The sequence below is a fragment of the Staurois parvus genome, unplaced genomic scaffold, assembly GCF_062004578.1.
Source record: "Staurois parvus isolate SC_StPar_1 unplaced genomic scaffold, SC_StPar_1.0 ptg000719l, whole genome shotgun sequence".
NCBI classification, from domain to species: Eukaryota; Metazoa; Chordata; class Amphibia; order Anura; family Ranidae; genus Staurois; species Staurois parvus.
Window position 1 is genome coordinate 10,126,808 of NW_028318515.1, and position 13,352 is coordinate 10,140,159.

The 13,352-nt window shown below is 41.9% G+C and overlaps 1 long non-coding RNA gene across 1 annotated transcript in view; it reads left to right on the forward strand.

Moving 5' to 3' along the window:
• The first annotated feature begins 5,731 nt into the window (after positions 1 to 5,731).
• LOC149445557 (uncharacterized) overlaps positions 5,732 to 13,352 on the forward strand; it is an 83,050-nt gene continuing 75,429 nt past the window's right edge. Inside the window, exon 1 of the long non-coding RNA XR_016306396.1 lies at positions 5,732 to 5,814. This is a non-coding gene — a long non-coding RNA (uncharacterized LOC149445557). The remainder of the gene's footprint in view (positions 5,815 to 13,352) is intronic.

The following is a 13,352-nucleotide window of genomic DNA, read 5'->3' on the forward strand; positions in this document are numbered from 1 at the left end:
CAGTGGTTCACTATGTAAATAGAGGGTGTGAACTTTTTATCACTCCAACATGATTTTTATTATTCATTCAGATAAGTGACACCTGTGTTTCATAGATGTTAAGGTAAACTTTGATGTATTTCACCTGGGAGTTGTCACAGGGCCCCTGTGCTTTTGGCTCAATAGCAGTTATTATAGCTATAGTTATACAGTATGTTTGACTCTGAGAGGCATAGACAGGAAGCTATTGCCTTCAAAGAAATCAAATAGAGAATATTAGACTTTATGAGTTATTTATTGCAGCTATTTGTCACCAAGCACTTGATAATGCTACCAGAAATAATAAATAAATCCAAATCAGAATATTCTTTATTTTATTTTATGCCTTCACTAAAAGTAGAACTAAGTCTAGGTTCACACCTATGCAGGTTGAGTTTGAGGTGTTTCTGCATTGCGTTTTGCGTTTTTGCACTTGCTTTTTTGCCATGTTTTGCTGCGTTTTTGATGTGTTTTGCGTTTTTTTTTTCATTTTTTTTTTCTTGTTGCTAGGCAGATTTTAAATGTAAAACGCAGCAAAAACACAATGCATGCTTTTCTGAAGCATTTCCATTGAAGTCTATAGAACCAAAAATGCAATGTTTTGCGTTAAAAAAAGTCCCTGACCCTTTCCAAAAAACGCACCGGGTGAAAACGCGGAGATGTGAACCTGTCCCATAGGAAATCATGTTAAATGGACTGTACTGCGTGTCTGCAAAACGCTGCAGAAAATGCTTAGGTGTGAACCTGGGGTTAAGGCAAAACTTTTTTTTTTATTTTGGACTGAAGGGTTATAGCCCCTGCCATGTTTTGTGGCCTCTAGGATGTTGTCCTCCTAAAAACACACTTCTTTCCTGCTTTTAGTACCTTAGATCAGCCTTGTTCTTGTTCAAAAATGTCATTGATTTAACAAAAAGCATGGTACAAACAAAAGAGAAACAAGCCACCATAGTACACTAAATAATTCTGGGTTACAAAGAAATTGTAAGGAAAGGTCAACATCTGAAATGTCACATTACTCAAAAGAAGCGACTAATATTTAACTTATGCAATGACATGGTGTATTGAAAGAGTCGCTAATGAACTGAAACTAGGCGAGTACAACAGGTACTAGACCATTTTAGTACAAGGTGACAATAAGCATTACAATCCAGAGGTAGTCATAAATCAAATCATGTAACAGGCCTGAGAGAGAGAGAAACAGTATAGATTAGGGAGGGGAGAGTGAGCCTTAAAGTCTGTACAGTATGGTGAAGCCGACTGCCGAGTCACAGGCTCAGCCATATAGAGAGCTGTGATAGCAGAATACATAACCCATTCTATGATAAAGAAAGAATATAATAAAGAGGGAAGGAAAAGGAAAGTAGAAAGAATGAAGAAAGAAAGAAGACAAAGGAAGTGAGGTTATCCCAAACAATGACTGGAGTGTGAGCTGGGCATGCACACGGGGCTACAACGGTAGGAGCACTGTCCCATCAAAATCAGGGGGCAGACAGTGCTTGATCCATGGCTGCCAGATCTTATCAAATTTGCCTAACTGATCTTTTTCTATGGCTTCCATTTTAGCATTTATAAGAGTACGATGCACTCTGTGTTTAGTTTCAGCCAAGATTAAAGATGGAGATTTCTTTGCTTTAGCTATGGTCTGTTTTGCAGATGTCAGGACTGGAAGCAGGAGTTTTAATTATCTACACATCAAGGACGCTAGTCTCAGGTTTGGGAGAGCGATGGCAGAGTCTGGGTGTAAAAGTACCTCAAACAATTCCGAGGCCAGTGAAAAGATTGCCTTACAGAAATCCTGGACCACAGGGCAATCCCACCAAATGTGCATATGCATACCAGGTTCCTGACAGCTGCAAAAACAGCAAGCTGAAGCAGAGGGTATGAATTTTGAGATTTTGACTGGGACTAGATACCATCTAGTGAGCACTTTACAATTGGCTTCCACAGCCAGTACATTGGGTGAAGAAGCCTTGGTGGATTGCCACATCTCTGACCATTCTGCTGTATCGAAACTATGGCCTAGATCTTTCTCCCATTTCGATACATAAGAGCGGGTGCTTTCATTAGGTTTAAAAAGTATATGGTTGTAGAGACTTGAAACAAGGCCCCTGGCATGGGGATCTCGGTTTCAGTAATCCTCGAAGCGTGAGAGTTTGTTCAAGGGGTTGCCCCTCTGGATAAATTGTGAGTATAAGTACTTTATTTGTACATAGTTGAAGAGTTCTGACCGGAGGAGTCAGAAGGATTTGCACAGAGTCGGGAAAGAGAAGAATGAAGTTGTGTTGACCAATTTAAAGAGATGAAAGAGGCCTGTGGTAGTCCAGGTTTGGAAAGAAGCGGGGCTTACCCATGCAGGATAAAAGGCTGGGTTTTTAAGAAATGATAGGAGTTGGTTATGTGGAGACTGTAGTCCGTACGTAGCCTTCAGTTTGTGCCAAATGGGCTCGATCTGCTGGGTGAATCCATAGGAGGCTGGCCACTGACAAAGGATCGCAACCTACTGATTTGATTGCGACCCACAAAGGGGTTTCACATACAGAGTGATACTTTGGTAGGTGGGCCAAGTGAGCCGTATAATAGTGAGAGGTAAAGTTTGGGAGACCCAGTCCCCCTCGAAGTTTGGGAAGGTATAAGGTGACTTTGGGTACTCTCAGTTTAATTGTACCCCAGACAAATGACATGACTCTCCAGTGTAAAATCCTAAGATAGTAGGACGGAACAGGGATTGGTAAGACTCTGGATAGCTCAAGAAGCTAGTCATTTTGAGAACATTGATTTTACCTAGCCAGGAAAGTGGGAGAGAGGACCACTGTGTCATTAGGCCTGTCACCTGCTTCAACATTTGAGGGTAGTTTGCCACTAATAAGTTGGAAAGTTTAGCCATGAGCTGATTGCCCAAGTAGGGGAGGCGGTGTGTAGCCCATGTAAACAGCAGTGCTTCCTGCACCACACTTAGTTCCATTTCCAATAAAGAAATATTTAATGCTGTAGATTTCTGAGCATTAACTGTTAGTCCCAAAATCACAGCAAGCCGGTCCAAAGTGGCCAGCAAGTTAGGGAGAAAGCAGACAGCCTTGTCACGTACCCCTTCTTATATTGATTGTATCTGATTTTGTAACCAGCATATTTAATGTATGCCCTAGATGAGTTGTATAGAGTGGTGATCCAACGTAGAAAGTGGGGGCCAAAACCTCACTTTTGTAAAGAAAAATGTAGGTAAGACAATGATACAGTATCGAGCGCCTTCCTGATGTCTAACGACAGAAAACAGGAAGTGATAAGGCCTGATTTGGCTGCATGGGCTATGAGCATGGTGCGTCATATGTTATCACTACCTTGGCGGACTGGGATAAACCCTACCTGGTCACGGTGAATAAGACAACTGATAAAATTGTTTAGCAGGGTGGCAAGGACTTTAGCCAAGAGCTTCACGTCTAGGTTTAACAGAGAGGTCAGGCAGTAGTTAGTCCAGGAAGAGTCATCAGTGTGTGGTTTTGGGAGCATACATATAATAACAGTCAGAGTTTCCAGTCAGAAAGAGTAGATCAGCCTTTTTCAACCAGGGTGCCCAGGCACCCTGAGGTGCCTTGAGGTTTCTTCAGGTGTGCCTTGGCAAAATGTAAAAAAATTCCCAAAACTTGTATACAAGCCAGTGGTTGGAAAAAGCCTGCCTTTTAGTTACACAAAGCCACACTCTGTTCACTATTCACCATGACAACCTTCTAGCTTCCGGAGTCCTAACCAATGACATCATCAGTTGATAAGGAGAATGTCGGTTGCCTGCATAGCATCCTTGTTTGACCCTCCCTTGCCCCTCTCCATAAGTGCTGGGGTCACATTAGCTCAGTGATGGAGAAAAACTGAGGGAGAAGAGAATTCATTGGAATACTACTCAGTACCAGTGTGCAAAAGTGTATTTGCTTTGGAAGAATAAATTACCTCTAATTTTGGGTGTCCTACATGTGTGGATGTTGCTGCGTTATATAAAACTATTAGAATAGTTTTTACATTTTAGAATGGGGTGCCTCAAGACTGTCCATAATTTTAGAGGGTGCCTTGACATTCTCCATATTTTAAAGAGTGCCTTGACTGAAAAAAGGTTAGGTTCCCACACAGTCTAGGCAATCATAATGTTTATGGGTACATTTACAGCTGTGCAGATACTGCCATATGCTCTATCAGCAGTGGAAAAATCAGTTCATTCTTTTAGATGTTTCTAACTGTATGCTATTTTTACCCCATGATTAAAGTGGGAATTGGGGTGCTGTATAATTTCCAGCTTTAAGATGTAGATAGGTACCTGACACAGGATGGGTAGTGATGGGGGCAGGTTTTCCAAACTATGCAAATTGTCTATCCAATAAAGGAATAAAGTTCAAAAAGCACAGATTGATGATCTTCCCAACAGCAGATTTCTAGACAGACTTGTGACTGGAACAAATGGTAAAATTGCGCACTCACCGAAAGCGCATAGGTAATGCGCATATATATATGTGTAACCACCAGGGATCTCTTAGATAGGCAGATGGTATCAGATGTGTGGTGAGCTTCCTTCTATTATTATTATTATACAGGATTTATTTAGCACCTACAGTTTGCTCAGCGTTTTACAATATAACGGGAGACAATACAGCAATAATATAGTTCAATACAATATAGTTCAATAGCTTACAATCTAGGAAGGAGGGGCTAGTGGTACAAAAGGTAGTAACTGTAGGGGGTGGACTGGTTCGAAGAGTAGAAGATTCCAGTATTAGCTGAGGGCAGGATAGGCTTCCCTGAAGAGATAGGTTTTCAGAGAACACCTAAAAGTGAGCAGAGTAGGTGATAGTCTGATAAATTGGGGTAGAGAGTTCCAGAGGATGGGGGAAGCTCTGGAGAAGTCCTGGAGACGAGCATGGGAGGAGAAGACAAGGGAGCTAGAGAGTAGGAGTTCTTGCGAGGAGCGGAGAGTACGGTTTGGGTGATATTTAGAGACAAGATCGGTGATGTAATTTGGGGCAGTGTTATAAATGGCTTTATACGTTATTGTTAGTGTTTTGAATTCCCGCACTTCTTCCACTCAAACCACTCCGCCGCATCGCCCGCTCTGAGGCATCAACAGAGGAACTTCCGGGTCACACAAGCACTTCCTGCTGCCAGCTACGGAGAGCCCATGGGGGCATAAAGCTAGAAGCAATAATCCCCATTGATCCAGCATCCAGAGGAGGGAGCCCTGTACCCAGACTGAGCACCCACCCATCCTTAAGGGGACCTCTGGACCCAGCAGATTTCCATACTGCCCTAGGCTTGATGACCATACCATAGAAGGAAGCTCACCACACATCTGATACCATCCGCCTATCTAAGAGATCCCTGGTGGTTACACATATATCTGTGCATTACCTATGCGCTTTTGGTGAGTGCGCAATTTTACCATTTGTTCGTCACAAGTCTGTCTAGAAATCTGCTGTTGGGAAGATCATCAATCTGTGCTGTTTGAACTTTATTCCTTTATTGGATGAACTATTATTTACCATTTATTATCCACCATTTATGTTCACTATCTATTTTTATGACTGCATATTAGCGCTGCACTTTATTTATTGTCATTTGAAGGTTTATTGCGGTTACCTTGAGTGTTACAGCTGCTATTTTTAGAGCGCTCACTTATCACTATTCTTACTTTATGCAAATTGTCTACCTGATTCTATATATATGATTTATTGTCTTCAGCTGGATCAGGTGAATGCCATCATATGAATATGGACACCCAAAGAGCTGTGGTTACTGTAAATGTAACAGCAATCTTTCAAGGTAAAATTCTCCCATGACCAAACCTTTAACCTGTTTGAATTGAACATAATCAGCCAAGAGGGTATTGTTCCTTACTGTATGCTTTACAAGGTCAACAAGTCATTATGTTACACATGTACTTTAGAATTTAAGAAAAGCTGATGACATAAAAGGCTTCCTATGCAAAGGATATCATTGTAAAAGAGCAGAATACAGCAGCCCAATATACAGTAGATTTTTTATATATATATATATATATATATATATATATATATATACACACAGTGCTCAGCATAAATGAGTATATCTCAACGGATACAAAAATCTATACTTTCCTTTCAGGATCAACATTTTCTATGGGACACTGTACTGCAAAATACTCCCACAAATGCAAACAAGATTTGTTCATTTGCACACACAAAAAAGTATTTTTCCTAACAAATTCATTGAAGACCATGTTGCAAAAATGAATACACCCCAATGAAAGTCTTACGAGCAAAGCTAAATTTAAGACAACAAAATCCTAATTAACAAGAATTCAAATATAGGTCTAATTATTCATTAAACAGGTGTCCAGCAGACAGTTGATTATAAAAGGGCGATACTTAACAAAAAAAAAGCCCTTCCCATTTCATGCTGTCAGCAATGGCACCACATGGAAGAGAAATGTCACAAGGCCTGAGAAAGAAAATAATTTCTTTACACAAGAAAGGTGGAGGATACAAGAAGAACAGCAAAATCTTACTTATAATAAGAATACTATAGCAAAAGTGATACAAAATATAACAAAGATGGAACTGCAACTATCACACAGAGACGTGCAGGCCGTCCATGGCAGTTAACATCTCGACAGGAGCATCTTCTAAAGAGAAAGGTTGAAGAAAATCGTCATGCAAGTTCACTGCAGTTAGCTAAAGAAGTAGAAAGTCAAACTGGGGTGATTGTTTCCTGTGACATAATACGGCGTACGTTGCAGAGGATTGGCATGCATGGGTGTTGTCTAAGAAGGAAACCTCTCCTAAAGCCCATGCACAAAAAAGCTGCCTAGAATTTGCCAGGGCCCAGGCTGAAAAAGAAGAATGTACTCTGGAGTGATGAGACCAAGATAAATGTTTTTGGAACTGATGGCTTCAAAACTGGATGGTGTCACAAAGGTGAGGAGTACAAAGAAAAATGCCTACAGTGAAACATGATGGTGGCAGTGTCCTTCTGGGCTGCATGAGGGCTACTGGTGTCGGGGAGCTGCATTTCAATAATGGTTTCATGAATGTACTGCTCTATATTGAAAGAAAAGATGCTACCATCACTCCGTGCCCTTGGTCATCAAGCACTTTTCCAACTTGACAATGATCCAAAACACACATCTAAGGTCACTGTTACATTTCTGAAGAAGAACAGGGTGAAAGTCATCATTCAGTGGCCAAGTATGTCTCCTGATCTGAATCCTGTTGAACACTTATGGGGAATTCTGAAAAGACAACTTGAGCATCACTCTCCATCCAGCATCCAGGCTCTAAAAGAGGTCGTTCTTGAAGAATGGAAAAAGATAAACATCGCAATATGTTGCCAACTTGTTCAGTCCATGCCTAGAAGACTAAGTCCTTGAAAATCATGGCGGTAACACAAAATACTAGCTGTAGTAGTTTTTATTGTGGGGTGTATTCATTTTTGCATCAACTAATTTGAGTAAAACTGAAGATTTTGTAATATAAGTTATATTATTAACCATACTTTCATGTAATGAGCTAAACAAGTGTTCTATAACACTCAGCTTTGTCAAAATATTGGAAATTGTTCTTGTGTTCATTGAAATATTGATTCAAATCTTGCCTGCATGTATAAAACAAAAATCATGAAGTCACCACTCAGTTAAAGATACCCTGAGTTAAAGTCTGGGGAGGCACCAGGGGATAGCTGTCCAAATGTAAAGATAGAAGAAGGTAGTGGGGAAAACAAGGAGAATAGGACAAGGGAAGGAAATAGAGGGGGTAATAAAGGAGAAGGAAAAAGGGAAGAGAAGGGAACACTATCTCCAGATCCAGGGGGACCACAATTTATCATACTTCCATGGCAGCCTTTGATGAGATAAGTAAGTTTGTACATGGGCAGGGCTGCATCTACCATAGCTTCCCAGGAAGACACCATAGGAGGATATCTTTCTTGGCATAGAAGAAAAGGAAAGAAATCAGCAATTTGGTATAATGCGAATGCTGATCCTCCTCCTGAATCCCCAGAAGAGATAACTCTGGGTAGGAAGGGATAGTTGTAACCTGAGATTTATCAATTCAAGAACATCAGTCCAAAAACTTGCTGGACTTGGGCAATCCCAAAACATATGAAGATTCGACACTGGATGGACACGGCAGCGAGGACACACAGGGTCGTGTGTCGGGTATATTCTGTTTAGCTTCGCAGGAGTATAGTATACCCTATGAAAAAATTTGGATCAACTTATCTCTAGAAGAAATTACTAGTTTAGGACCGCCCTACAAACATTCTGCCCAGCTAACTTTATCCAGGGAGGATATATCAGCTCTCCACTTTTCCAACACCAGCTCAATCTTAGGGGAGTCAGTAGTAAGGAGGGCTCCATATAGTGTAGAAAGAGGCTTGTCTATATCACCCTGGGTGAGCAGCTTTTCGATCGGATCACCCTGAAGGAGGGGCAGCTGAGGGAATTGAGCCCTAAAAGAATGTCCCAAAGGGCATAATATCCTCCAGCATTTTGATACCTCTGTGTGCCCAAACTTGAGAGTCTGGGAGAGTACAGAGATGAGGGAGGGAAAGATCACCCCACAAAGGTTGTGCAGGGGACCACTGATTCTAACTCAAAAAATGATGACGGGCAACCCCCAAACCTTCCAGGTGGCATGTGTCGGAACTGGAACCCTGTCATAGGCCTTGGGACCCCTGAATACCAATTTCAGAGATCAGCAAAGGAAGCCACATAGGCAGCCTCCAAACATATCGCAGCATTGGATCTAGGGCTCGTGAATCACAAATATATGGAGACCAGCATCGCTGACCAGAAGTAGGTATGAAAATGAGATAGAGTCAGCCCCCCCAACCGAGAGGGAAGCCAAAGGGTGGATTTAGCCAACCGGGGCAGTGCACCGTTCCATATGAGGGAGCTCACACATGAATTGATCTCACAGAAAACTGAAACGGATCCAAATAGGACAGTTTCGAAAAATGTAGTTAAAATTAGGTAAGAGCATCATTTTAATGATATTAATGCGAACAAGGAAGTGCAAAGGGAGGGTATCCCAGGAAGAACAACACAACTTAAGAGAAGCCAGCAGCTGGAGAAAGTTATGATTGAAATAATAGGGCAGGGCCTTAGTTACAATAACCACCAAGTACTTAAATTTGTCCATCCAGCACAATGGAGAAGGGTTGGCAAAAGCAATTGCTTGCTCATTAATAGGAAAGAGGAGAGATTTGGACCAACTGAACCTGACACCCAAAAAGGTTCCTAAAGTATCAAAAATACACAGCACAGCCAACAGGGATGGGCCTGCATCGCCGAGATATAGCATGGCATCGTCCGCAGATAGTGATATCATCTCCTCCAGCATCCCCACCCGCAGAACTCTGAAGATCCCAGAACCAAAATAGCCAGTGGTTCCAAGGCCAAAGTGAAAAAACATGGGAGAGGTGGACAGCCTTGACGAGTACCATGATGTAAAGGAAAGGAGACAGCTAGTCGTTGGTGCGGACACACGCTGTAGGGGCACGATATAGTAGTTGAAGCTAGCGTGGAAATTTAGTTCCGAATTCTGCCTATTCTGCTGAATCAAATGCCTCCAATGAGGCAATAATTCTAGTACCCATATTGTCATGACACAACAGATTAAGGAATAAGCATTTGTTATTAACCACTTGCCCTTCTGAGGATTTACGCCCCTTCATGACCAGGGCATTTTTGGCGTTATGGTGCTGTGTTACTTTAACTGAAAATTGCGTGGTCATGCAATGCTGCACCCAAATGAAGTGATGGTCTGTACGTTTTTATTTTTTACTCTATAAGCAAAAAAAGACAGCCAATTTTGAGAAAAAAAAAATATATTTTTTTTTCAATAAAGATTTATTGAGCATCAAAAAACATAAACATAGAATAAAGCATGGGTTGTATCGATACAACAGTTTGCTAGAAGCATCTAACCTTATAACAAGAGTAAGGCTACGTTCACACTAGCGTTGTGTGCAGGCAGCATAGAGGTGTTTGGTGAGCGTTTTTACCGCTTCCCAAATGCCTCGGACAATTCTGCACATTACAGCTGTTCTAACGGGGTTGCAGCAAAACGGACGCCTCTGGTCGAGTCAGGAGGCGTTGAAGCCTCCTATTCTAGTCTATGGTGCAGTCTACGGTGCGGTTGCGACGAGGTTGCGGGGCGTTTGCAGAGCGGTAACGCCATTTAAACTTCATTATAGGCATTTGTGGGGTGTTTTTAATGCTCGGCAAATGCCTAGCAACCGCCGCTAAACCGCACATGCAGCGTTTGCGGAGTATTTGCCGAGCATTAAAAAATGCTCCGCAAACGCCGGACCAACGCTTGCTAAACGCTATAGGGGCGTTTGGCACGCGTTGGTAAAACAGACAAGTGTGAACTTGGCATGGAAGTTGAACACAGAAGAATGAGGGGGCAGACCCAAAACAACAACTTAGAGAACTAAGAGGGGGATGTGAATCTAGAAAGACAAAAAATAAACAGGTTTTGAGTAATATGGTCATAAGAACCTATTGTCAATATTGTGTGTAGATTCATGATAGACAAGAACATTTTCAGAACGGTGGATGTGGAGAAATTACACTGAGGTACGTTGATTGATAATGTGATTCTAGGTCAGGTATGAAAATGTTCAGTTTAGCATGTCGGAAGCACCGTCCCAGCAAAAGACAGGGAAAAGAGAGAGAAAGAAGAAGAAAAAAAAATTGTGGGGTGGGAGGGGGAGAGAGAGGAGGGAGGGGTAGGGAAGGAGGGAAGAGTAGGGAAGGCGGGGGGGAGGGGGAAGATGAGTGTTATGAAACGTAACTTAAGTTATCGAGGAAGAATGTCAGAGGGGGGTGGCATGTGTCTCTCGCCCTCTCCGCCGAATATTTTTGACTTTTTGCTATTAAACAAACATGCCCAGTAAAAAAAATTTTAAAAAATCAAATTTCGGCATAAATTTAGGCCAAAATGTATTCTGTGACATGTCTTTGCTATAAAAAAATCCCAATATGTGCAAATTAATTGGTTTCCGTTAACAAATGTTTACAAATGGCGGTATAGATAATGGGATTTTTTTTCTACTAGTAATGGAGGTGATCAGCAACTTTTAGTGGGACTGCAGGACTGTGGTGGACATTCTGACACTGGGGGGAACTAACTTGGTGTCACTGACACCGCAGTGACACCAATACAGTGATTAGTGCTAAAACAAAGCACTGACACTGTACTAATGGCACTGGGCAGGAAGGAGTTAATGTGAGGGGCGATCAAAGGGTTAACTGTTTTCTGGGAGTATTTTACTAGGGGGTGGGGGGGGGTGTTATTCATTGTAAGCACACTGATCGGGATGGCTGTACTGTGCACAGCCATCCCGTGCAGTGTGCTCGAGCTGACAGGGAGGAAGATTGTTTTGTTTGCAAAGATGCTGTCGAAGATGCTCAGTAATCAACGGGCGCTGGTGGGTAATTACCAGACGGGAACCGGTTACTGACATCCGCGGCCACGACTGGCGGCGCGTGTAGGGCGTGCACGTGGCTCGCACGCGCACCCTTCCTGGAAATGCAAAATCACGTATACCCACATGGAAGAAAAATATATTTGAAATGTATTTTAAAAATATTCTTCCCAAATATATTGACACATATTTGAAATACTATAATTTTGGCCATATTCAATATATTTCAAAATATATTTCAATAAATATATATATATATATATATATATATATATATATATATGTTGAAATGCATTTTTTTACAAAATAGATGAAAAGTATTTTTAAAAATACATTTCAAATATACTGTAAGTCTTTAAAAATACAAATCTACATTTTAGAATGCATTTAAAATATGTGTAAAAATATATGTTAAAATGACTATTTTATATGTTAAAAAAAATCTGAAGAATATATTAAAAAAAAAATATATATTCTTCAACACAATACCAGCCTTCTCCATTGTCTCAGGCAGAGAGGACATGGAAGAAAGAGCAGCAAAAAAGAGCAGTAAGTTTAAGGGCTACAATCTCTACAAATTGAGAGTAGAATTCCGCCGGCAGGCCATCAGGCCCGGGGGAATTACCACACTTCAACCACCTAATATGTGCACCACCTCTAAAGTAATGTCAGCATCAAGCCTGTCCCTATCAGAAGCATCCAAAGCAGAAAAAGAAATAGAGTCCAAAAAAACAGTGAGGTCAGAAGGAAGAATGGTGGATTTAGATGAATATAAATACTGAAAAAACTCCAAAAACCAAGCATTAATGAGGTCAGGAGTGGTGAGCAAACCAACACCCTGTCCTGATTGCTACCAATGTGGGTCATCGGAGTCTGACTCTTAGCTAACCAAGCTAGCAATGTCCTGTTTTTGCCCCATCTTCAAATATCCTCTGGGCTGAATGAAGCAGGGCCTTTTTAGTTTGGATCCACTCTGCCAATCACAAGCTAGCGCAAAACCTGACGCTAGGCTGAATAATGTTCTGAATCGGGCTGCCTAACATATGTGGCCTCCAGTGCAGCTGTCTCCTCCTCCAGAGCCTCATGCAACCTAGCTGACTCCTTCTGCAACAATGATATGTGAGAGATGTACCAGACCCACGCCTTAAAGGTGTCCCACAATACCATGTACCATGGGAGAGGCTGAGTCCCCATTCAGCACCCAGAAATGACAGGTTCCAGTAGAGGTTCATGCAAGTGCTCATCCATTGCCCAAAATCTAGACAGATGCTACAATCGGGATCCCGGTGGGGAGGAGACCAAAAGGGTCAAACACAGAGGTGCATGGTCAGATACACTGCAAGGGAGAATAAGGGCCTCTGTGATACAACAAAGTGTGGAGGGGGAAGCAAAAGCCAAATTATATCCGAGAGAGAGTCTTGAATGAGGCTGAATGGCAGGTAAATTCCCTCCTGTCAGGGTGTAAATGTCTCTACACATCAATGAGATTAAACATAGAGGCCCATGACATAAGATGAGAGTTGACTCGCGTCTGGGTGTGGAGCCTGTCCAGATCAGGGCAAGGGACCATTTGAAGTCACCAAGAAGTAAAACAAATTCTTAATCATATTGAACAAAGAGCTGCATAATAGGTAATAGAAGATGGGTAGATGCTGGGGGTGAAGACACAGCCCCACAATCAGCACCCGCCTATCATCAATACATGCACGTAAAGAACATAACGACCCTCTGGATCAATGTAAACAGCCAGGACCTGAAATGGTAGGAACCTCCTGATGAGGACACTGACCCCGCGAGCATAGGTGGAGTATGTGGCATGAAAATAGAGCCATCCCAAGGTTTCTTTAATCCAAGAATCCTAGATCCTTGAAGATAGGTTTCCTGGAGTA